Source organism: Monodelphis domestica, chromosome 3, assembly GCF_027887165.1.
Source record: "Monodelphis domestica isolate mMonDom1 chromosome 3, mMonDom1.pri, whole genome shotgun sequence".
NCBI classification, from domain to species: Eukaryota; Metazoa; Chordata; class Mammalia; order Didelphimorphia; family Didelphidae; genus Monodelphis; species Monodelphis domestica.
In genome coordinates this window covers 451,189,229-451,213,225 of record NC_077229.1, presented here as the reverse complement: position 1 = coordinate 451,213,225, position 23,997 = coordinate 451,189,229, and the positions used below count along the sequence as shown (strand labels likewise).

At 41.1% G+C, this 23,997-nt stretch overlaps 1 protein-coding gene across 1 annotated transcript in view; it reads right to left on the bottom strand.

Moving 5' to 3' along the window:
- The window catches only part of NIM1K (NIM1 serine/threonine protein kinase), an 89,435-nt gene extending 65,979 nt beyond the window's left edge, over nucleotides 1-23,456 (bottom strand). Inside the window, exon 1 of the mRNA XM_016431588.2 lies at nucleotides 22,423-23,456. The gene's annotated coding sequence lies outside the window, so the exon portion shown is untranslated. The remainder of the gene's footprint in view (nucleotides 1-22,422) is intronic.
- Between the last annotated feature and the right edge of the window lie 541 nt (nucleotides 23,457-23,997).

Below are 23,997 nucleotides of genomic sequence, written 5' to 3'. Positions count from 1 at the left end.
TAGTCTGGCATATAAGTCCTTCATAATCTGCTTAGCCTACCTTGTAGACATTTCATATTACTCCTCCTCACACATTCTATATTCTGGTCAAATTGTCCATTAACGTTCCATTTCCATCTCTGTATTTCTACATTATCTCTCCTGCCTGGAAAGCACTATTTCTTTATCCTCACATTAAAATTCCCTATTTTTATAATCAAATATAATAGACTTCTCTACTATCAGCAATGCAATGACCCAGGACAATTCTGAGGGACTTATGAGAAAGAACACTATCCACATCCAGAGAAAGAACTGTGGGAGTAGAATCACAGAAGAAAAACAACTGCTTGATTACATGGGTTGAGGAGGACATGATTGGGGATGTAGATTCTAAGGGATCACCCTGGTGCAAATATTAATAATATAAAAATAGATCTTGATCAATGACACATAAAACCCATTGGAATTGCTCATTGGCTATGGGGGGGGGGAAGGGGGAAGAGGTGAGGGAAAGAGCATGATTCATGTAACAATGGAAAAATATTCTAAATTAAATAATTAAATTAAAATTTTCAAAAATCTAAATAAATAAAAATAAAATTCCCTATTTTCCTATAAGAAAGGCTCCAGGAGGTGGAGTCAAGATGGCAGCATAGAAGCAGCAAAAGTTCAGACCTCTGAATACCCTTCCTTACCAATTACAAACTAAATGCTCCTAGGGGACTGAAAATCAAACCTAACAACAAGACAGGGCCAAGGAACTCTCCGGCTGGACTCAATTCAAAAGGTACGCTTCCCTCCCAAAAGCCGGAATTCAAGAACACTCGGGTTTAAGGGGAAGGCAGAAGGAATGTCCCAGGACCCCTGCCCACCACCACCTAGATCACTAAGCCTCCAGAAGCAGCGGGAACCTCTGGGTGGGCAAAAGTGCTTGTCTGAAGGGTGTACCTTGTGGGCAGGGCTGTACCAGGCTCAGAGCATCGAACATAGGTGGGAGAAAAGAAGCTGGAGAGGGAGTGAAGAGCAGACAGCCTGGTCACAGTGGTAGAGACCCTCCATATTGCTCCAGCCTTCCAGGAGGTTTTGGTCTCAGAGCACATCCAGCCCAACCCAGCTGAACTTAATCCCATCAAAAATCTTCAGAGGTCAGGGAAGCCCAAGCTCCAATACCCCTCCCCCACAGACTGCTGGACTTTAATCCAATCAAAAGCCTCCAGAGGACAGGGAAGCTCAAACTCCAATACCCCTCCCCCACAGACTGCACAGAGAGATCTTCTGTCAAAGCTCCAAGAGGAGAGACTGAGAGAAAACCCCCAAACCAAAAAAGTTAGAGGAGCAAGAGCACAGACAAATATGGGGAGTAAAGAAGGGGTAAATATGAGCAAACAACAGAAAAAGAAGAAAGAAATTATAATAGACAGCTTCTATATGGGCAGCGAACAAAGAGCAAACGGAACAGAGGAGGAGGGATCATCAAACGATAAATCAGAAATCCCAGCAATTTGGATACAGGCTTTGGAAGAACTCAAAATGCAATTCAAAACACAATTAAGAGTAAAGCAGGAAGGCCGTCCCGCAGCCTTCCCATGAAAGGAAAGATAGAAAGTTGACCTTGGGGAAGGACTGCAGCCAAGGAGATGGACAAGAAGCAGGCAGATACACACATAATATTTGACAATGGAGCTCCACAGAAAAGTCCCCCACTACTTAGCTATCATGAGGACATGATACCGCTAAGCAGCCCTAAATCAACAACACGTGGATATAGGGGTATAGAGAGTAGCTGAGAGGAAAACCCAGTCTTTTAGAGTGAATACTCTAAACCCAGACCACTTCGGCTAGAGAATTAGGATGATAATAAGGAAGGGTCTTTAGAAAGAAAAGTTAAAGAGTGAGTTTAGCCAGAGGCTAAGTTCCAGGAAAGACAGAGATAGGTGATAGGTGATGCGGTAAGAGACCTGGCCTTCTGTGGAGCTCCTATTTATTTCCATTGAGATGCAAATGTGCACAATACATAGGGATGAGTACATAGTGTATTACCACTGGTTAACAACAAGGTGTAGGTGTGGTTTGTCTCAGCCAGGTGAGCACAAAGAAACCTGATTTCATGCCTAACCTGAGGGACTCTGGGATCAAGGGTCAAAGGCTTTACTAGCCATGTGCAAGACTGAGCATGCTTTCTTCTAAGACAAACTTTACATTCTAACTGTTCCCCTTGTCCATAGATATGTGTGGACTGCTACAAAGAGAGGCTGAAGACAATTGGGAAAAGAACTTAAAAACTAAGATAAGTCATCTGTAAACAGAAAATAGTGTCTTGAAAGCCAAAATCAACCAGTTTGAAAATGAGGCAAAGGAGATGAAAGATGAGGTAAAGAGGATGAAAGATGCCTTCCAAAGAAAATCAGACCAGAAGGAGAAGGATGACCAAAAAACCAGGGATGAAATCCAGTCTTTAAGAACCAGAACACAATAACTATAATTAAGTGGCCTCACAAGGCAGCAGGACAATATAAAACAAAATCAAAAGAATGAAAAAATTGAGAAAAATATGAAGCATCTCATTCACAAAACAGAAGATTTAGAAAATCATTTGAGGAGAAACAATTTAAGAATCATTGGTCTACCAGAAGACCATGACAAAAGAAAAAGCCTGGACATAATACTACAGGAAATTATTCAAGAAAACTGCCCCAATATTCTAGAATAAGAGGGAAAAGTGGAGATTGAAAGAATACACAGATCACATCCTGTACTTAATCCCCAACTGACAACACCCAGGAATGTTATAGCCAAATTCAAGAACTATCAGACCAAAGAAAAATATTACAAACTGCCAAGAAGAAGTCATTCAGATACCATGGAATCACAGTGAGGATAACACAGGATCTGGCTGCATCTACACTGATGGACCGAAAGGCATGGAATATGATATTCCAGAAAGCAAGGGAACTAGGTCTACAACCAAGAATAAAATACCCAGCAAAACAGACTATATTCTTACAGGGGAAGTATGGTCATTCAACAAAATAGAAGAATTCCAAGAATTTGTAAAGAAAAGACCAGACCTGAACAGAAAATTTGATGTCCAAACACAGAACTCAAGAGAATCATCAAAAGGTAATTAAAAAAAGAGGGAAAAAAGAAAAACAAAACAAAACAACAAAAAAAACCTTTTTTTTAAAGAGACTCAATAAGTTAAAATGATATGTATCCCTATAAGAAAAGAAGTCATTGGTAACTCTTAAAAACTGTTGTTATCACCTGGACAGCTAGAAGAATTACACTTAGAGGGAACAGTGACAAACTGTATAGGATGAAATAACAAGACATAAATAGGTATATAGATATATGTATGCATAAACACATACATATGTGTGTATATAAATATATATATAACTATAGCTAAAAAAGAGGTTAAAACTAAAAGAAATGGGAAAAGAAACAAAAGGGGTAAATTTATATGTCACAAAGAAGCTCATGGCGAGAGGGGAGAGAACATCAATACACTGGCAGGGTAAAGAGGTTGGAGATAGAAAATACTCAACTCTTAATGTGCATTGAAATTGACCCAAAGAGGGAAGAACAATCCAATCCAGTGGGGTAGAGAATAGATTTGCACCTTATAGGGGAGTAGAAAGGTAACAAATGGACTGGTAGGGAGGGAAGCAGTATAAGGGAGGGAGAGGGTAGGGGGGTAGTTCTAAAAAGACTGCAAAGAAAATAATGGGGGGAATACGAAGGGAGGGAGGTAGAAAGGGAAATAAAATAAGGCTGGGAACTAGGGGGACTGATTAAAAACTAACATTGGTGTAGAAGGAAATAGTGAAAGAAGAAAAGGAAGGACCAGGAGTAGAAATCAAAATGCTAGGAAATATACAGCTGGTAATCATAACTCTGAATGTGAATGGAATGAACTCACCCACAAAACACAAGTGAATAGCAGTGTGGATTAGAATCCAAAACCCTACCATATGCTGTCTACAAGAAACACACATGAGGAAGGTAGATACGCATAGGGTGAAAGTAAGAGGATGGAGCCAAATCTATTGGGCAGCAACTGATAAAAAGAAGGCAGGAGTCTCGATCATGATATCTGACAAAGCCAAAGTAAAAATAAATCTAGTTAAAAGAGATAGGGAAAGTAATTACATCCTGATAAAAGGCAGTATAGACAATGAGAAAATATTAGTGCACCAAATGGCATAGCATCCAAATTTCTAAAGGAGAAACTAGTGGATATAGATCCATTGGGCCATTTCTCTGATCAAAAACTTTCAATGACTCTCATTATGTATAGAACAAAGACTTAATCCCTAAATGTAGCATTCAAGACTCCAAAATCTTGCCCCAATCTTATCTCCCCAAATTTCTTTTCATACCACCCTCTCAAACAAAACACTAAACTTTAACCAACAAAACTCACTTGTTGTCTCCCCCCCCCCCCAATGAGTCACATACTTGGCATCTCATCTGGTAAACTTTGTTTATGCTATTTTCCTTGTCTGGAACTCCTTTCCCACTTTTCTTCACTTATCTAAGCCCTTTCTTCCTTCAAGACCCAGACCAAGCTCACCCTTCTGTTCCAGTCCATAAGGATCTCTCTTCCTCTCAGTTGTTTTTTTAGACTCTTACCTTTCATCTCATAATCAAAGCTAAGTATTGGTTCCAAGGCAGAAGAGTAGTAAAGGTTAGGCAATTGGGGTTAAGTGACTTACTCAGAGTCACTCAGCTACGAAGTATTTGAGTCCAGATTTGAACCTAGGACCTCCCATCTCTAGGCCTGACTCTCAATCCACTGAGCCACCCAGCTGCCCCCTCTTCTCAATTTTTTGCAGCACTTATTGTCTATACCACTCATGGACAGATCATGTATAATTCATCCCCTCCTTTCTATTCCCACTGCTACCACTCTGGTCAAGGCTTTCTGGTATTTGGCATCCACTTTTATGGATCTATGTTCTCATCAATGGTATGAGACTATCCTCCAGTGGTACAGATGGAGACCCATACATGCAATTTGTCCAGTGGTACAGATGGAGACCATCCATGCAATTTGTCCATGTGTTCCCATAAATTCTCCCCAAGGAATCCATCCCCTCTCCCATACTAAGATCCTTCTTCTAGATCTCTTGAGGTTGAGGAATATAAAAATGAGCATGTGGACTCCTTTGCTTACCACTTGCTCTCCTTAAATGCCTAATCCACTCCCCTTTTTGGCCCTTACATACTCTAGTAATGACATCATTTTTGCTGCCTTTCTTGGGCATTCTTCATTATTAAAACGTTGCTCCCTATTCTCTCTGCTATCCTCAGAGTACCCTATAACTTGAATTCTTTGGAAACTATCTTATTCCACAATATGCAGCCAAGGGCATCAATGTAAAAATGTGAATTTTGCAAGATGGTCTTCTGTACGAGACAGAAACTTTGGGAAATTCAAAGCAAAGTATAATTTCCCAAAGGCAATTCAGTCTACTCTCCTATGTCCTTCTAGTCTCAGTTCATTGTCCATTTGCATATACCAAATATGGTCTGCCCATGGTATATGTAAAGATATATCCGCGCTATGGGCTGCCTATCCAACTGTATAGTTTGGACAATAGGCATTCTTCATCTCCTTTGCTTTTCCTATGTAAACAACTACGCAAAGAAGTCTTTTAAGTGGTTTTGTAGGGCTTATTTTGTGTCCTGGGTCACCGTGTTTACATCACTATGTACTGGGGTTCCTCCTGGAACATGAGGTTAGGCTAATTTTTCTCTGAAAAGCATTTAAGCTATCTTGGCATTTGATTGATCCACGAGGATAAGGACCAAGCTGTGGCTGTATTGATATGCTTCTTAATCACCTAAGAACATAAAAAGATCCACCCATACATAGTCAAGACCACGGAAGTCTTCTCATATTGTCCTACTGAGCAGATGTTTCATATGGAGGTCACAGTCTACTCCAAGTTAAGAGCTGGAATTGTCTAGATCCATGTTGGCAAATCTTTGGCACAATCCCCTTCCCCTCTTCCCCCTTGTCTGAGGACATTTTTCACATGACTCGCCCCTCTGCCCAGCAGACCAGTGGGAGTGGTTTCTCCCTCCCCTGTCTAGGGTAAGGCAGGGGGCTCACATGCAGTGTGAGGGTTGCAGTTTGGGCACTTGGTCTCTAAAAGGCTTGCCATCATTGTCCTAGACATATGTACAATCTATGTTAGGGTTAAGTAAATCTTCTTTTGTTAACTGTTAAATGACTTATGAAAATCTTATTTCATCTCAACACTGAACCAAACCTACCAAGGAATGGCCTAGGTTGAGCTTTCCCAATACCATGTCCAAAAGAATTCATCTCTTGTGGCCAGGGGTGATGACGAATCTCTCTAGATTTATTTAAGTTAGACTTCCAACAGCAGACACAGCACACACACACACACACACACACCTCCCCCCAAAAAAATTTGTACCCTGCTGACATAATCTTCAAGAACCAAGGTCCCCTCCAGGTCACGATGAGCGAATAGAGTTTTATATAGGACTTTGTATATGTTTAGGTCCTTAATAAATATTTGTTAAATTTGAATGCAATATTATATATATATATATATACATATAGTCTTTCTTACATATATAAAAACCTCTTTGCAGTTGAATTTTAAATGCTTTGAAGCTAAAGGGGGTAGTTCCCACCTTTCATGACACTAAATTACCTTCTCTTACCAGTAGTTGAGCAAAAGGCAAGACAAAATGCCAACTAAATTTATGGGATGGTGCTGGAAATAACAGAATGAGACCCTCCTCAAAGTGATAAATCAACTAAGACTGAGCAGTCAGTGGCTCAGATAAATATGTAAGTCCTTTTTACAAGTCACCAGATAATTGGGCTAATGAAACCCAGTGTTGCAACAAGTGGGGACCTCTGGTCCCATTTTGTAGCTCCAGCATCTAACAGAGTATAGTCAATATTGCTACCTGTGATTATCATTGCCAAGAATCCATATTAATGAATATGAAAATCTGGGAGAACTAAACGACTACTGTTTTAAGAGAAACATCTCGAGTCTTGTCAGAATACGATATTCACTAAGTGTGGACCTAGTCAGATCATTGGTTATTTGGATCTCATTTTTTAGACTGAATTGTGCTATTCTCTAGGCACACTTTTGTCCCCAAACAATTTTAAATCAACAGTTCACTGACTGTATCCCTGCTCCATAGTAACAGTTCAGGAGTTTCGCATTCTGTTCTCTAAAAGGTGTTTTCCAAACCCTCTTTTTATTTGCTTTGGCTTTTTTGAGCTTCCTTTCTTCTCCTGATAAACAGTTAATAATAGAAGGCATTTTAATATGCAGCACAGACAGGATGATTTTCTTAATGAATTCTTAAGCTGGATGAAAATGAACTATTTTCTTTCACTTTGGGAATCTTTTGGTCCAAAAGCTTTCATTCAGCTAAATGCAAAAAGGTTGCATTTTCTTTTTACGAGGGTACACAGCACAATTCAACAGAATGGAGTCCATTATTAAAAATCCACCTTAATGTATTATGCCCTGTTCTCAACAGGCATTTGTATTATTTTTAAAAATAGACAGCATTTAAAATGTTTCTCTCCATGTAAGAGACAGGTGACAACAGAAAGAGCCTAGAATTTGAAGTTAGGTTTGAATTTGAATCCTGACAGCTGTTTACCAGCTACCTGTGTGACTTTGGCATGTCAATTTACTCTCTGGGTCTCAGTGTCCTTTTCTATAAAGTGAAAAGGGTTTAGACGTTCTAAAAGTTTCTTTTACTTTTAAAATCCAAAGATCTATAAAGTCCAAAGGGAAGTGGGAATGTTTACAATTATCCACTGTGAAGATAGCCAAGCCAGATAAGTCCTTCTAGGAGGCAGGAGTGGGAGATCAAAGCTATTCAGCCCCAGGGAAAGAATCTACACATTGGAGACCTCCCACCACACTTTTCACCTAACCCTCAGCTACAGGGAGGGAGATCAAAACAACAGAGCCCAAATTCTATTTGGCTACAGCTAGAAAAGAATGTGGTCTGAGGTAGGGAAAATCCAGCGCTCCGGGCTTACTGGGGTATGGCCACCTTTCCTGGTTGCACCTGTTCCCAAGAGAGAAAGAGAAGAGAAGAGAGAGAAGAGGAGAGAGACAGAGAGAGACAGAGAGAGAGAGAGAGACAGAGACAGAGAGAGACAGAGACAGAGACAGAGACAGAGACAGAGACAGAGACAGAGAATGAGAGAGAGACAGAGACAGTGACAGAGAGACAGAGAGGAGGAGAGAGAGATAGGAGGGGAGAGAGAGAGAGAGAAAGAGAGAGACAGAGACAGAGAGACAGAGAGAGAGAGACAGAGAGACAGAGAGAGACAGAGAGAGAGAGAGAGAGAGAGAGAGAGAGAGAGAGAGAGAGAGAAAGAGAGAGAGAGAGAGACAGGGAGGTAGGGAGGTAGGGAGAGAGAGAGACTCCAGTATCTCAACTCTAGCAAAGAAATTTATCTATCCTTGCCTGGCTCAGTCTCTGAAACTGGGCCTTTTGGAATCTTTATACTGAACCCAAATTGATACTAAGGGATATCTGTCTTTCTGTTGTGGGGGGATTGAGGTGAATCCCTGGAGTTTCAGGAAGGGTATCTTTTGCAAGGATGGAAAACAAAACTTAGCTTAAAAATAAAAAGAGAAATTTATTAATTTAGAAGGCAATGTTGAATCTGGCTGGGAGGACAGCATAAGCGGAAGACTGCTTCCTAGGTGGAACAGCATAGATGGAAAGCTATTCCCAGATGACATCAATTCTGGGGTCTTTATACTCTTTACAACAGTGAAGATGTGACTCTGTGCCATGGGGAAGACGTGACTAGAGTGGTATGCACTGAAGCATGGGCAGGGGGTAGGTTTTCCTGAAGACATAGGGGATGACCCTCATAGTTTAGAGGACAAATATGGATGTCAGGAAGGAAGGAAGGAAGGAAGGAAGGAAGGAAGGAAGGAAGGAAGGAAGGAAGGAAGGAAGGAAGGAAGGAAGGAAGGAAGGAAGGAAGGAAGGAAGGAAGGAAATTCAATAGGTTGGTTATGGAAGCTTGGTTATGGAAGATTAAAAAAATCAAACATTCAAAGGGGTTGGACTTGATGTGGTAGGTAATAGGGAGCCAGTACAGATTCAAGACCCAAGTTCCCCAGAATCACAGAATCACCACATTTGAAAATCGGAAGGGATTTTTTAGCAGCCATCTAATCCAACCTAAAGGAATCCACCCTATGACTTACCCAGTAAGTGGTCATATAACCCCTGATTGAAGATCTCCATAGTGGGCAAATCTATATTCATTGTATTTTTGGACAGTTGTAATAGTTAGAAGTTTTATCCTGATGTGTAGCTTAAATTTCCCTCTGCAGTTTCCATGTGACTGCTGTATGGGGCCTCCTCTACAGAACAGTGTTTCAAATTCTTGGATATAACACACAGCTTCCCTGAGTCTTCTTCTCTAGGTTAGGTATCTTCACATGCTCCTGTTACACAGATTTAAGGCTCTTTGCCATCCTCATTTCCCTTCTCCAAACACTTATCCAGCTTAGCCAAGTCCTTCTTGAAAAGAACTGAGCACAATACTCAAGTGGAGATACATGGAGGGCAGAAAATAGTGGGAGGGTTATCTCGTTCCCAGAAGTTGTGAGTCTCACTCTTGGTTGTCTTTTTTTTCCTTTCATTCTGCTCATTATTCGTGTTCCTTTGTAGAATTTCACTCCACTGGAATATTTCAGTCACATCAATGCCGAGTCCCAGTCATATATTCCTCGCCTATAGCCAGATGTGAGAGGCAGTGTGTACAGAGTTCTGGACTTGGAATCAGACAACCTATATTCAATCCTATATCTGTGATCATGGACAGACAAATGAACTCTTAGTAACTGTTTCAGCATCTTTAAAAACAGGATAATTAAAATCAGCCTTCCAAGATTATTGTGAGGATGGAATAGGAATGCATGTAAAACACTTGGTAAATGTTAAAGTCCTATGTAAGTATCAATTATTACTATTATTATTACTATCCCTTATGGAGATAATAAAGTATTTTGGAAACCTCAGCATGCCATAAAAGCCTCAGCCATGATTAAAGTCTAGATCTCTAGATTGGGGATGTAGACTCTAAACAATCACCCTAGTGCAAATATTAATGATATAGAAATGGGTCTTGATCAATGGCACATGTAAAACCCAGTGGAATTACACACCGGCCACAGGAGGGGGTGGGGGAGAAGGGGAAGGAAAGGACATCAATCATGTAATCATGGAAAAATATTCTAAATTAATTAATTAAATAAAAATTTCAATTAAAATAATGAATGTATGACTGAGAATGCAATAACAATAATGCAAAGTAGAACATAGTAAATACATGTTTGAGGTACAATATGTGTGCTAGAAAAGTTCAAAAAATAGTTTCTAACTGGGAGGAGTCCAGGAAGAATTCACAGAGGAGGTAGCATTTTGGCTAGGATTTGAAGGATGGCTAGGATTTTCCCAGGTCAGATTGAGTGAGTGAGTGAGTTGAGTGAATGAGTGAGTGAGTGAGCGAATGTGTGTGTGTGCGTGTGTGTGTGTGTGTGTGTGTGTGTGTGTGTGTGTGTGTTGGGAGCAGGGTTCAAGTTCCACATCTAACACATATTGGCTGTGTGAACCTGGCCAAGTCACTTAACTTCTCACTGCTTCCAGGCAATCCTTCAAGTTGCCTTGGAAAAGGGAGTTTCCTATTCTAAATTAGGGTAGGTGGGATGAAGAATAGACCAGTCTGTGCTTCAGGAAGATGAGTCTGGAAGCTATACGTAGGACAGATTGGAAAGAAGAGGAAGGATGTGGGAATGCTGGTTAGGAACCTAATGTAATAGTGCTGGTGACAGGGAATGAAGACAAAGTAGAGTATTGGGGTAGGATCATGGAGGAGGGGATGAGTGGGCATGAGAGATATTTTGAAAGTAGAACTGACAGCATTTAGTGACTAAATACTGGAGCAAGGAAGGAGGAGACTTCAAGTTGGAATGACTTGGGAAATAGTGGTTCTAGGAGCAAAAAAGAAAAAATTTCAGGGAGGAGCAGGTGTGTGTTTGGGGTAGAGGGGGGCACATGAGTTGGTGTCTGAAGTTAAAGCATGGTGGAGGTGATTACCTACCCCAGTGAGTGGTGGGAGCTATGGGGATGACTTCCAAGTGTGGATTTGGAAACCATCCAAATGGAAATAATAGTTGAAACCCTGGGAATTAAGGACATTGCCAAGAGAAAAAGGATAAAGAGAGAAGAGACCCAAGGGGAGAACCTTGGCTTTATCACCTATATTAAGGAGGCAGAGGAGGAAAAGGGTCAATATGGAGAGATGGGAAAGGACGAAAAGAATCAGGAGAATGCAGTATCGTGTAGGTCAAGAGAGGAAAGAATCAAGATGGTGGTCAATCAAACTGCAGAAATGTCAAAGAGGAAAAGAACTAAGAAAAGGTCACTGAAGGGAAGTCAGCATAGTCTAGTAAAAGCTGTACGACTTTAAGCCAGTCACTAAATTACTTTGGGCTTTAGTTTCTTCTTTTGTAAAATGAGGGGTGGAAGTGGAGGTGGACTAAATGGTCTTTGAGATCTATTGAAACTTGAAGCTCATATGATCCTATGATTTGTCAGCAACTGAGAGAGATCATTGGTGATTTAGGGAGAAATATCAGAGTGGTAGAGATGGGGACCATATTTCTTCTTTTTTTATATTTTATATTTTAATTTTATTTTTTTTTAGACCTTTATCTTCTTTCTTAGAATCAATACTGTGCATTGATTCCAGGGCAGAAGAAGGGTAAGGACTAGGCAATGGGGGCTTGCCTGAAGTCACACAGTTAGGAAGTATCTGAGGTCAAATTTGAACCCAGGACTTCCTATCTCTAGGCCTGGCTCTCAATCCACAGAGCCACCTAGCTGCCTCTAACCATATTTCTTTTAACCCCAGAGAGTGTTCCACAGGGTCATGCATCCTTACAGTGGTTCTTCAACAAATTCTTTTTGTGATCAAGAAGAAATTGCTAGTGAGAACTTAAACTCCCTCATGCAAAAGCAAAAATAAACAATACAATAGATTTACAGATTTGGTTCATCCTATAGCATCTTATTGACACTTACTCTAGCTTTCCCTGAAAAATCTAGGCCATAGCGATCTATCTTTTTTCTAACCCATCTTTGTAGTCCCTATTGGTACCACGTAAAAAGAAATTCATTCTATACACCAAAGGTGTCAAGCTCATAGCCAGTGGAACTCAAGCCCAGACCAAATTAAAATGTAACTGGCAAATGCAGAATAAAATAAACAATACAACATAGATAATGCCAATTTCTAGTTTTCTAAAGCAAACAGGTTTCTACTGGAGTCTGACATCTTTGAAATACTTTTCCTATTCAGAGTGAAACTTGCTGGAAATCCATAAGACATATAAAATAAATAATATGAAAAATAAATAAATATTTTAAAATATATAATAAATATTTATTTATTATTATAATTTAAAAATAAATAAATAAGTAAAAATAAAATAACAAATATAAATAAATAAATGAATAAATAAATAAATAAATGAATGAATGAATAAATAAATAAATAAATAAATAAATAAGAGCTTCAGATGGCCACTCCTTATATAGCAAAAAAAGCACTGGATTTAGTATTGGAATTCTGAGATTATTAGCTGTATGTGGAACTTTTAGCAAAGCACCTAATCTCTCTGTGCCTCAGTTTCTTTATCATTTAAAATGGGCCTAATGATAGATGTGCTACTTATCTCACAGGGATGTTGTAAGCACTAAATGAAATAAGTTTAAGGGAAATACCAGTCTTCTATAATTGTTTCCTCTCCAAAGTTCTCCATTTTAATTTTAATTTTTCTGAGGACCTACCAAGGAAGATTTAACCCAGATTGAGGAGACTCAGAAGGCAGTGAAGAGTCAGCACTGAATCTAAAACTTGCAGTCTGAGAACAGCAGGATCTCCTCTACTATTTTAGTTTTCAAATTGTCTGTGGACAAAGTTTCCATCTTTAAGTCAATTTTGGTCACGCCTGACTTTTCAGGTGCCCTTTCGAGGTTTTCTTGACAGGGATACTGCAATGGTTTGACAAGAAAACCCCAAATGGAGTCATTCTCTAAAGTAGATAGTACAAATGTGATTTTTCCAATGGAGAGTAACCCAAATGTCAAGAATTCTGGCTCCCAGGCTGAGGGAACTGGTGATGCTTAACCTAGAGAAGAGAAGACAGTGGTGGTGTTGGGATATGATCATGTCTTTTACTCTCTAAAAGTCCATAATGTAGAAGAAGAATTAAATTTGTTATGCTTGGAGGGCTTGTTTTTGTTTTTGCTTAAAAACACACACACACACACACACACACACACACACACACACACACACTCATCAGGGCAAGTGGCTCGGCGGATAGATGGCTGGACCTGGAATTGGGAGTTCCTGGGTTAAAATCTGGCCTCAGACACTTCTAACTGTGTGACTCTAGGCAAGTCACTTAACCCCCATTGTCTAGCCCTTACTACCCTAGAAACCAATATTTAGTATTGATTCCAAGACAGATGGTAAGGGTTAAATAAAATCTTATTGGGCAGCTGGGTGGTTCAATGGATTAAGAGTCAAGCTTAGAGATGGGAGGTTCTGGGTTCAAATTTGACCTCAGACACTTCCTAGCTAGATGGGAGGTTCTGGGTTCAAATTTGACCTCAGACACTTTCTAGCTGTGTGACCCTGCGCAAGTCACTTAACCCCCATTACCTAGTGTTTACTGTTTTTCTGCCTTGGAGCAAATGCACAACATCGATTCTAAGACAGAAGGTAAGGTAAAAATATATCGGTTATGAAACATTAGAACAACCAAATGAAAGAACCTCCTTCAGTGAGCACAATCAGCTGATTGGAACAGCAAGGAGCTCACCTTCCTTCTATCAGTGTGGCTGCTTGCACTTTTCTAAATTGGGACAGAAAAGAAAAAAGAAATTGAGTTGATTGGAATTAAATTCTATTTCCAAAGACTGGTGAATGCACAACCTGTCCCCCAAGCCCAGCCTTTTATAGTTCCCAGAGATTCTTCTCCAGAAAGATGGCTAATAGCTGTGATGAGGTGTTTTTTGGGTCTCAGGAGCTACAACTCTGAAGTGGATCTTTTGAAATAGTGAATGAAATCTATTAAGTGTTTTCATAAAACTTTTACAGTAGAGGCTACAAAAGAGCCCCCAGAGATGAGTAGCACATAAAGGATAGGAATTTGGTCTGCTTGGGGAGCAGTGGGGATAGAGGAAAGGGAGGGGTAATGTTCTCTGAAGCAAATTCAACTCTCCCCAGGAACAAAGAAGTAGCAGAAACTAGCAGAAAATAACAGAGTGCTTCTTTTTCCCTTCCTCAAAGATCCCACCTCTAAATTTGTGATCTTGTGAACTCCGTTGTGATGAGGGATGAAACTTTCTCCTGTTCTCCTCCTTACAGTACCCCAACTCTGCCACTAAAATGAAGTCTTTTGGGGTACTATATTGTTTATCTTTGCCTTAAGGAGTCTTTCCCCCAACGGGTAAGAAAGAGGTCAAGAGATATAAAGAGGTAGTTCTCAAAAGAAGAGCTGTAAACTGCAAATTCTACAAAAGGATGCTCTAAATCATTAAAAACAAGAGAAATGCACAACAAAATAATCCTAAAGATTTTCTTCACACTCAATGAACTAGCAAAGATGACAAAAGATGAGAAGGGTCAGTGTTGGAAAGGATGCAGAATGAAAGATACTTTAGTGCATTGTTGGTAAAATTCTGAATCAGCAGAACTATTGGAAAATAATTTGGGATTATGCAAATAAAGTGAATAAAATGTTCCTATGCTTGGATCAAAAGTTTCCACTGATAGGCTTATACCCCATAAATAGGTAAGCAGAAAACCCCCAGTTACATACAAATATTGATAGCAGCCCTTCTTATGTTAGCAAAGAATGGTAATATAGATAACCGTTGATTAGAGATGGTAGAACACATTGTGGTACATGCTTGTAATAGTCTATTACCATGTTATAAGAAACAATAAATATGATGAATATAGAGGAGCATGAAAGACAGAGTGATGCGGAGTGAAGTAAGCAGAGTTAAGAAAACAACAGTTTAGTCATGTCTGACCCTTTGTGACCCCATTTGGGGTTTTCTTGGCAAAGATACTGGGGTGGTTAGTCATTTCCTTCTCCAGATGATTTTACAGATGAAGAAACTGAGACAAACAGGGATAAGTGACTTGTCTGGAGTCATACAGCTAAGAAGTATCTAAGGCAGGATTGGAACTCAAGAAGATGAGTTTTCCTGCTTCAGAAACCAGCGCCTCCACTGTGCCACAGACCTGCCACAATAACTACCACAACACAAATTGAAAGAACAACCACTGCAAAACAATCAAAAATGGTACACTAAGGAAGGCTTGGGAAAAGGAAGAGACATTTAAACAAAATGTGAATGTTGTACAATTACAAAGAATAAGTATGACTTCAAGAAGAGACATGAGAAGACATGCCCATAAACTCTTTTATAGCAGTGGGAAATGGAACTGTGTTGTATATTTCCAGACTTTATTTATATATTGATTAGTTTTGATGGCTTTGTCCTTTTTTTCATTAGAAATATTATTGTGGGGGGCAGCTGGGTGGCTCAGTGGATTGAGAGCCAGGTCTAGAGATGGGAGGTCCTGGGTTCAAATGTGGCCTCAAACAATTCCCAGTTGTGTGACCCTGGGCAAGTCACTTGACCCCCATTGCCTAGCCCTTACCATTCTTCTGCCTTGGAACCAATACACAGTATTGATTCCAAGATGGAAGTTAAGGGTTAAAAAAAATGTAGATTAGATGTCCCAGCAAATATTTTTTTCAATTTCCCTCTCTAAGGAAGAAATTGTAACTCTAACCATGATTAACCTTAAAGGCTAGCAGAGAGGAAAGTGGATCAGGCCATTACAGAGTCATTATATGAACAGGATAATTTCAGAAAGAGCTGGAAAAGGACAATTCTGAGGGACTTGTGAGAGAGAACACTATCCACATCCAGAGAAAGAACTGTGGGAGTAGAAACACAGAAGAAAAACAACTGTTTGATCACATGGGTCAATGGAGATGTGATTGGGGATGTAGACTAAACCCTAGTGCAAATATCAATACTTTGGAACTAGGTCTTGATCAATGACACATGTAAAACCCAGTGGAGTTGTGCATTGGCTATGGGGGGCGGGGCAGGGGGGAGAAAGGGAGGGAAAGAATGTGAATCTTGTAACCATGGGAAAATATTCTAAATTAACTAATTAAATAAAATTTTTCAAAAAGGAAGAGCTGGAAAGACCCATATGAACTGATGCAGAGTGAAAAAAGCAGAACCAAGAGAATATTATACACAGTAAAGGCAATAGACTTAGCTTCTCTCAGCAGTAGAATAATCCTGGACAATTCTGAGGGATGAATGACAAAGAATGACACCCACTTCCAGAGAAAGAACTGTGGGAGTCAGAACATATAATTTTTCACTTAAGCTTATTTGGGTTTTTGGTTTTTATGATTATTCTCTTATGAAAATGAACAATATAGAAATATGTTTCATGTGATCATACATTTATAAACCAGATCAAATTGCCAGATAGCATGCGGGGTAGTTGGGGGGTAGAGGGAGGAAGGGAAGAAGATAAGTTAAATCACAAAACTTGGGAAAACTTGTGTGGAAATTATTACATGTAATTGTTTAAAAAGTATAAAGATATAAAAAAATAAAACAAAGTCATCATGGCTTGTTACATAGACTTGCAGAGCTAAAACAAAAATAAACTACTCCAAGGAGCAGCTAGATGGCCAAGTGGATAGAGAGCCAGACCTGGAAATAAATAGTCCTGGGTTCAAATTTGACCTTAGATACTTCCTATCTGTGTGACTGTGTGCAAGTCACATCCAATTGCCTAGCCCTTAAAAACCAACATCTAAAATTGATTCTAAGACAGAAGGTTTTTAATTTAATAAATTAAATAATTTATATATATAAATAATATAAATATATATATAAATAATATAAACAAATAAATTAAATAATAATTTAAATAAATTAAAATAATAATTTAATAAAAAATAAGGGGTTTTATATTTTTTTATATAACCATTTATATATTTTTTCAAAACCAACTCCTGGGGGCAGCTAGGTGGCTCAGTAGATTGAGAGCCAGGCTCAGAGATGGGAGATCCTGGTTTCAAATCTAACTTCAAATGCTTTCTAGCTGTGTGACCCTGGGCAAGTCACTTAACCCCCACTGTTTACCCCCTGACCACTCTTCTGCCTTGGAACCAATACACAGTATTGATTCTAAGACGGATGGTAAAGGTTTAAAAAATAAATAAATAAAATCCCAACTACTCTAAGCAAGTTGTATCAATCTATCATCTCAGTTTAATCAAGTGAAATTCCTAATTTGGTTGAGATTCATGATTTCATATAGGTTTTCTGCAGTATCTGCATTAAAGGTTAATTACATTCCTGGGGTCTGTTACATGAGATAAATAATCAATTTAGCAGATGGGCTATTAGAAGTGGCATAAGAAGATAAAGGCTTTTGTCAATGTCCCATTAGTGCATCTGGGAGTCAGAACTGCCCTACTGGGAATCGGTGGCAGATGGAAGGATTGAAACACTTGCTTTTAGAACCCTTCTGGAGCTTCCATTTAAATCATCTAAGAGCTCTGTGCCTGGTCCTCTGTTGGAGGAGTAGGCAGGGGGGGGAAGAGAGGTCTTTACAAAAGAAGTATAGGCACACCTTTCCAAGCCACTAGAACTCCACCTTCTAACCGGGAAGATAAACAATGCCCAGGAAGCCTGGAGTGAATAAAACAATGCTAATTGTACAGCTGAAATCCTAGAATGAGAACCAGAAGGGATTTTAGAGCTCATTGAGGCTGAAACCTGCCTTAACAGAGGGGAAAGTGTAGAGGACTTGATCAAAGTACACAGTTAGTAATTGGGGAAAAGACAGACTTTAGCCCAGGTTGTCTCCTTCCAAATCCAGGGCTCTTCCCACTCCACCAAGCTGGTTCACAAACTGCAACAGGGATTTTAAAAGGAAGCAGCAAAAAAATTTAAGCCAGTTATCAGCCAAGTCTACAAGGGCTGGATTGCTGTGGCTCTTTTAGCCCTGGGTTGTACATCTGCCCCAGGTACACCTTTGGGGTCAGGTCAGTCCCCTCCGGACTTTTGACCTCTTGTCTATACCCTTAAGAGGCTAGGCTTTTGGAAGAAGAGTGAGGGAGGTTACTTTTGTTACTCAGACCTGATTCCCTCTTCAAGACTATGTGGGATGGAAGGTCTTGGGTTCAAATGCAACCTCAGACACTTCCCAGCTGTGTGACCCTGGGCAAGTCACTTATCCCCCATTGCCTAGCCCTTAACCACTTTTCTGCCTTAGAACCAATACACAATATTGATTCTAAGACAGAAGGTAAGGGTTAAAAAAAAAAGACTTTATGGGGGGACAGCTTAGGGAGCACAGTGAATAGAGAGCTAGGCCTAGAGTCAGGAGGATCTGGGTTTGAATGTGATGCTTCCTAACTATATGACCCTAGGCAAGTCACTTAATCCTAGCATTTACCACAGCTCAGTTACTTGGTATCCATTCTAAGTCAGAAAGTATGAGTTGGGGGTTGGGTGGAGTCTGGAGACTCCATTTGGAATTTCCTTGGCAAGGATACTGGAGGGGTTTGCCATTAATGCTTCCTCAGAGGGGAGAGAAGCTTTAAGGTAGGAAGATAGAGACAGGATAGAAGTTTTAAATACCACGAGGGGGATGACGGAGTCAAATTAGAGATATGAGGTGGCAGGAATGAGTCTATTAATTTTCCATAAGCCACAGCCAAGCTTTGATCAAAGGACCACTTCGAAGGCTTTTACCAGTCCAGAGATCCACATTTAATACCACACAGGTCGAAGAGATGAAAGAGAGATAGAGGAGGTTTAAAGATGGAGCTTGGCCAGAGGCCAAGCTCCTGCCAGGACAGCCATCAGCTCCTGAAAGAGAGAGAGAGCTAGAGGCGGAGCTTGCTGGGCTACATATACCCTTTGATATGCAAATATACACAGTACATAGGGATGATCCTCATTGGTTAATGACAAGGTATAGGAGTGGTTTCTCTTAACCAGGTGAGCACAAAGAAACCTGTGTTCCCGCCTAACCTGGGGGAAGCTGGGGTCAAGGGTCAGAGGCTTTCCCAGCCATGTGCAATACTGAGCATGCTCAAGACTGAGCATGCTCTTTTCTAAGACAATCTGTACATACCAACTGTTCCCCTTGCCCATAGCTAGGGGTGGACTGCTACAGCCATTGTCTTCTCCATTTCATTTTACAGATGAGAAGACTGAAGGAAACAGGGGTAAGTGACTTGTCCAGAGTCACACAGCTAGTAAGTGTCTGAGGGCAGATTTAAACTCAGAACTTGCTGGTTCCAGGCTGGGCATCTATCCACTCGGACACTTAGCTGTTTTATATAATTTTGTGAGTAAACTAACTGAATGTGAACTAACAGTGGCTCACTTGAAAAAAGGGTACATACACCCCACTGAAAACTCTGAAAATTACTTGAAGAAAGAGATATTTTAAAAAGCCAAACCAAACCAAACCTCAGTTGTGTGGTAAATATTGAAGACTATTGTCTCCAAAATTATTTGAATAGTTTGCCTTTTTTTTTTTGAAGATAAATTAATGGCAAAATATAAATCTCACTGTTAAAAAACAAAAATGTATTCTTTGAATAACAATAGAAAAATGACAAGGCTTAAAGCAAAACTACTTTTATGAATTCTTTCTTTAGCAAGTGAATTAAGGCATATAATATGCTAATACTGTAACCAGATTAAAATGAACTCTGGACTAAGATGGCTATGAATTCACTTTTAAGCAACACTTCAACAGAACACTTCTCTACAGATCTTGTATGTTCCTAGCTATTTATTTGCATGTTGTCTCTCTTGTTAAAATGTTAGCTCCCGGAGGGCAAGGATCCCCCCCCCCCTTCTCTTTATTATATCCCCAGCAGCAGATAACACAGTGCCAGACATCTAGAAAGTGCTGAATAAATGTTTATTGGTTGATCAATTGCTTTGCTGGACTCATAATAAGAGTTTTCCCTCTTGAAAAATATATCATCGAGAAAGTTCTGGAACTCTGAAAAAATCCTTTTATGTCCCACAGATGTATATACCAGCCCCAAAATCAGGAATTATCTGTGGGTTCATATGTATAAATAACTACGTGTCTTAGGAGGTTCTGGTTTTTAAAAAATGAAAAGCAGTACTCTGAAATAGTAGTTGGTTCCCCAGACCCAAATAAGAACACAAGGAGTCTTTTAGCTGACATGTGAAGACTGCCTTGGAGACTTGGGTTTGCAAAATAACAGGAAATTTTGATTCTGCCCAAACTATGTATATAAAAAGCTACACAGAAAATGAAAAATGTAGACATTTTAAGACAAACTTCAAACTGAGTTCCCAATCCATGCTCCCAGACACAGGGAAAATAATTCTGTTTAGGTTTGTCCAGTCTCACCGCTTGCCTGTGGCAGAGCCAAAAATAAAATCCTCAAATCTTGCACTAACCAAAGTTCAAACAACATCCCAAACCTCCAGCATGCCCCACTCCCTTTGGCTTCCCCCATTCCTAACCAAATTAGAAAGCTAATTAGGATTCCAAAATTAAACAGCTAAATGGGACAATCTGGCCCCAGGCCACATTTCTTTGCCCATCAAACACTCTCTTAGAAGAGTAGGGAGAATGGTGGGAAGGGAGATGGGGGAGGCAGAACTATTTCAGTCATTTGTTTCAGTGTTTATTCTCATTTGGCCCAGAGAAAACATCCATAGTGCAAACTGCAGCCCAAAGAGAGGTCTAAATACACATAGGCAAAACACATATACAAGCTGCTAGGAGCAGCAGCAGCAGCAGCAGCACAATACAGTTTCTTAGCATTTGGGGGGGGGGGGGGGCAGGAACTATCTTTTTCTTTTTTTTTTTTAGATGAATCTATTCCCTTACATAAAGGATCAGAAACAGGTTATAGTTTCTGCCAAGGAGTCTTCAGGAACAAATTTTTAAGTTACTATGGCAACTTAAGTTAGCAGGGCTGTTGCAAAACTACCCAAGGACATACTTTTTGTAGCTGTTGTATGAATCATATTAGATTCTGACAATGAAAACTTGAGGGAGGCGTATTTTTTGAAGTTTTCTTTAATTACTTTATTACAAAAATGAATAATATGGAAATAGATTTTGAGTGATCATAGATGCATACATAACCCAGTGGAATTGCTTGTCAACTCTGGGGGGGGGGGGGGAGAGACAACAAGAATCATGTAACCAAGGGGGGAACATTTTTCTCTTAAAAAAAAAAAAGCCAACATCCATCCATCCATCACATCCCAGCATCCACGAGCCGAGCCGGGCTTAGGAGCCTGAAGCAGGAGGGCACTTTACGAACTTACAACCCCTAGCAGGACTGAAAACGCTTTGTAGTATAGGTTGGTAAGTTGTTTTGTTTCCATTTAGATGTTCGAACTGCAGACACGTTTTGTAGGATTTCTTAATTTATCGGCAAAGTCTGTATAACACGAGTGAGTACCCAGAATGTGACTTATTCTTATTCTGAGATGGGGATGGGGGTGCGCAGGGGACCAGGAAGTCTCCCAGAGATCTGTTGTCTGCTCAAATCTAGAGGGCAAAAACGCCACAGGCGGGGGAAAGGCGACCCACCCCAGAGCTGAAGGATGAGCACGAGGGGTCCTCAGCATGCCTCGAGCGGAGCCCACACTTTCCTTTCCCCGCTAGCTGGTACCTTTCGCCTCTCGCTGCCCCCCGAAAAGAAGTGACAGCTACGCAGGAGCTCAGTGGGAGTCACCTTTAAAGCGCTTATGACCTTTTACCAGGGGACCATTCCTATCATTCCTACACCTCACCTCCCACATACAGATTGCCTGGAGGCTGCCATCTCTCGAAGGATCACCAGAAATAAAGCCTCTGAGTGGTGTTTGGGCCAACAGCATCCCTTTGCTAGAAGCTGTCCCTCTACTGCTAACCCCACCACTCACGTGAGCCCCACCCCCAACCCTAGAACCCAGGAAGGATGGCTCTCTCTGAATGCATCCTTCTCTTGGCAATGCCTCCAAGGCTTCCATCTCCGAGATCCAGTAGAACTACCATAGACCAAAGGATCCTTCCCAGCCACCACCCTGCCCCCCGAGGGGACACTAGGAGTCTCCCGAGGGTGCACATCCCCGTGGTCTTTCAGCTCAATAGCCTCCTGTGGCTCAACCTCCCGCCCTCCCTCCAGCTAAGCTGAGCCCACAAAGTTGGAGGGCCGGCAGAGCCGAAGAGCACTTCGTTTCTCCGGGAGTCCTTACCTGCCCTTCCCCTCACCCGGCAAGATTCTGGAGTCACCTCTGTCCTGTGCGTTTGGGCAGTGGAGAGCAGCGAACAGTCATCTACTGTCCTCAGATCCAGTCTCCCGTGCCTGAGGGGAGAGTTTGGGCAAGAAAAGGAACGGGGACCGAGGCAGAGGCGGCCCGGAGCATGGGTGCCTCCCCCGCCCCCCACCCCTTGAGAAGGAGGAGGGTCCCAGGAGAGGCGGTCCTCCAGTCCCTCGGTGCTGATCTTCCTCTCTAGCCCACGGAGATCTTATTCCAAAGTTGCCCTAAGGCTAGTGCCGTGTGTCCGGAACTTCGAGAGACACCCGGAACAGAGGGAGTGAGGGGAAAGGTAACCGAGGGGGCTGTCAAGCAGAGACGGGCTCAAAGAGGATCAGACGCTGCAGCACCGGACAGAAGCCCATGTCCAAGCTCGGCTGCCTTCCCTCTTCCTTCCCCTGCTCCCGGGGCTAGGCACAGGGACCGAGTCCCGAGGCAGCTTTTGTGGGAGAACCAATCCCGTGCTGGGGGCCGGGCGCTGGAGAGAAGTGCAGGAGGGGAGGGATCATCGGGACAGGGAAGCGGGGAAACCCTTGACAGAAAGGGAGGGGACACTTTGGCTGGGCACTGGGTGAGTTGGTTTCCATAGCACTGGGCAGGGAAGGATACGAGCTAAACAGAAATTGGTGGCGGGAGTGGGAAAGGAAAGGGAGGAGGTCAAAGACGTGGGTAAGACGTTCTTTTGAAAGTTTAATGATCCGGGAATGGCCTAAAGAAAAATTGTTTTCAGGCGTGATAAAAAACTTTGTTACTCCCGTGTGTCCAAAACTGTGAACACTCAAAAGTGGGAGGCCAGAATTTCAACAAGAGTCAAAGAGGGGAAACCGCCCCGACACGTTCTCTCCCGGAGTCGAAGGCATTGCCTGCCAAAGCGGAGAGAACGGTTCATTGCATCCACTTTGCATATTCCTCTAGGTGAGTTTCTCTAGGTGCTTCCTGGTCTTTTCTTCATAACGGAACCTGAGCTCTTTGACCTACAGGATACCGAGAAAATAGCTAGTAACTAGAGTTTTACTTCCCCTTGAGGGACATTATCGTTCTCCATTTAAGAGAAGGTGCCAGATAGTATTCCTTCTCTCCCTCCCATTTTTTTGCTCTTACCTATGACTTCATTGTTACAGGGTGAGGGTAGTCCAACCAAAGATCAGCAACATTTCTGAAATTTGTCTGGAACACTGATTTGCCAATCCACATGCAACAGATACAGCACTTGAACTCATGACTTCCTGACAGTGCCCAGATTTCTATCCACTATGCCATGTCACCTCTTATTTTTCCATTTTGCAAACAGACGGACAAATGCCAACTAATAGTCTAATGTCAAATCAGGGCTGAAATGCAGTTACTGTTCATAACAACTTGATTTGTAATCAAATTCAACTTTAGGACTAAATTAAGATTAATATAATTTTGAACACTGTCTTATGGAGGAATAGGAAAACCAAAGTTACTGATTTCATAGAGAATACAGGAAAAACATCATCTGATTGCTGCCACTGCAGGATTAATATT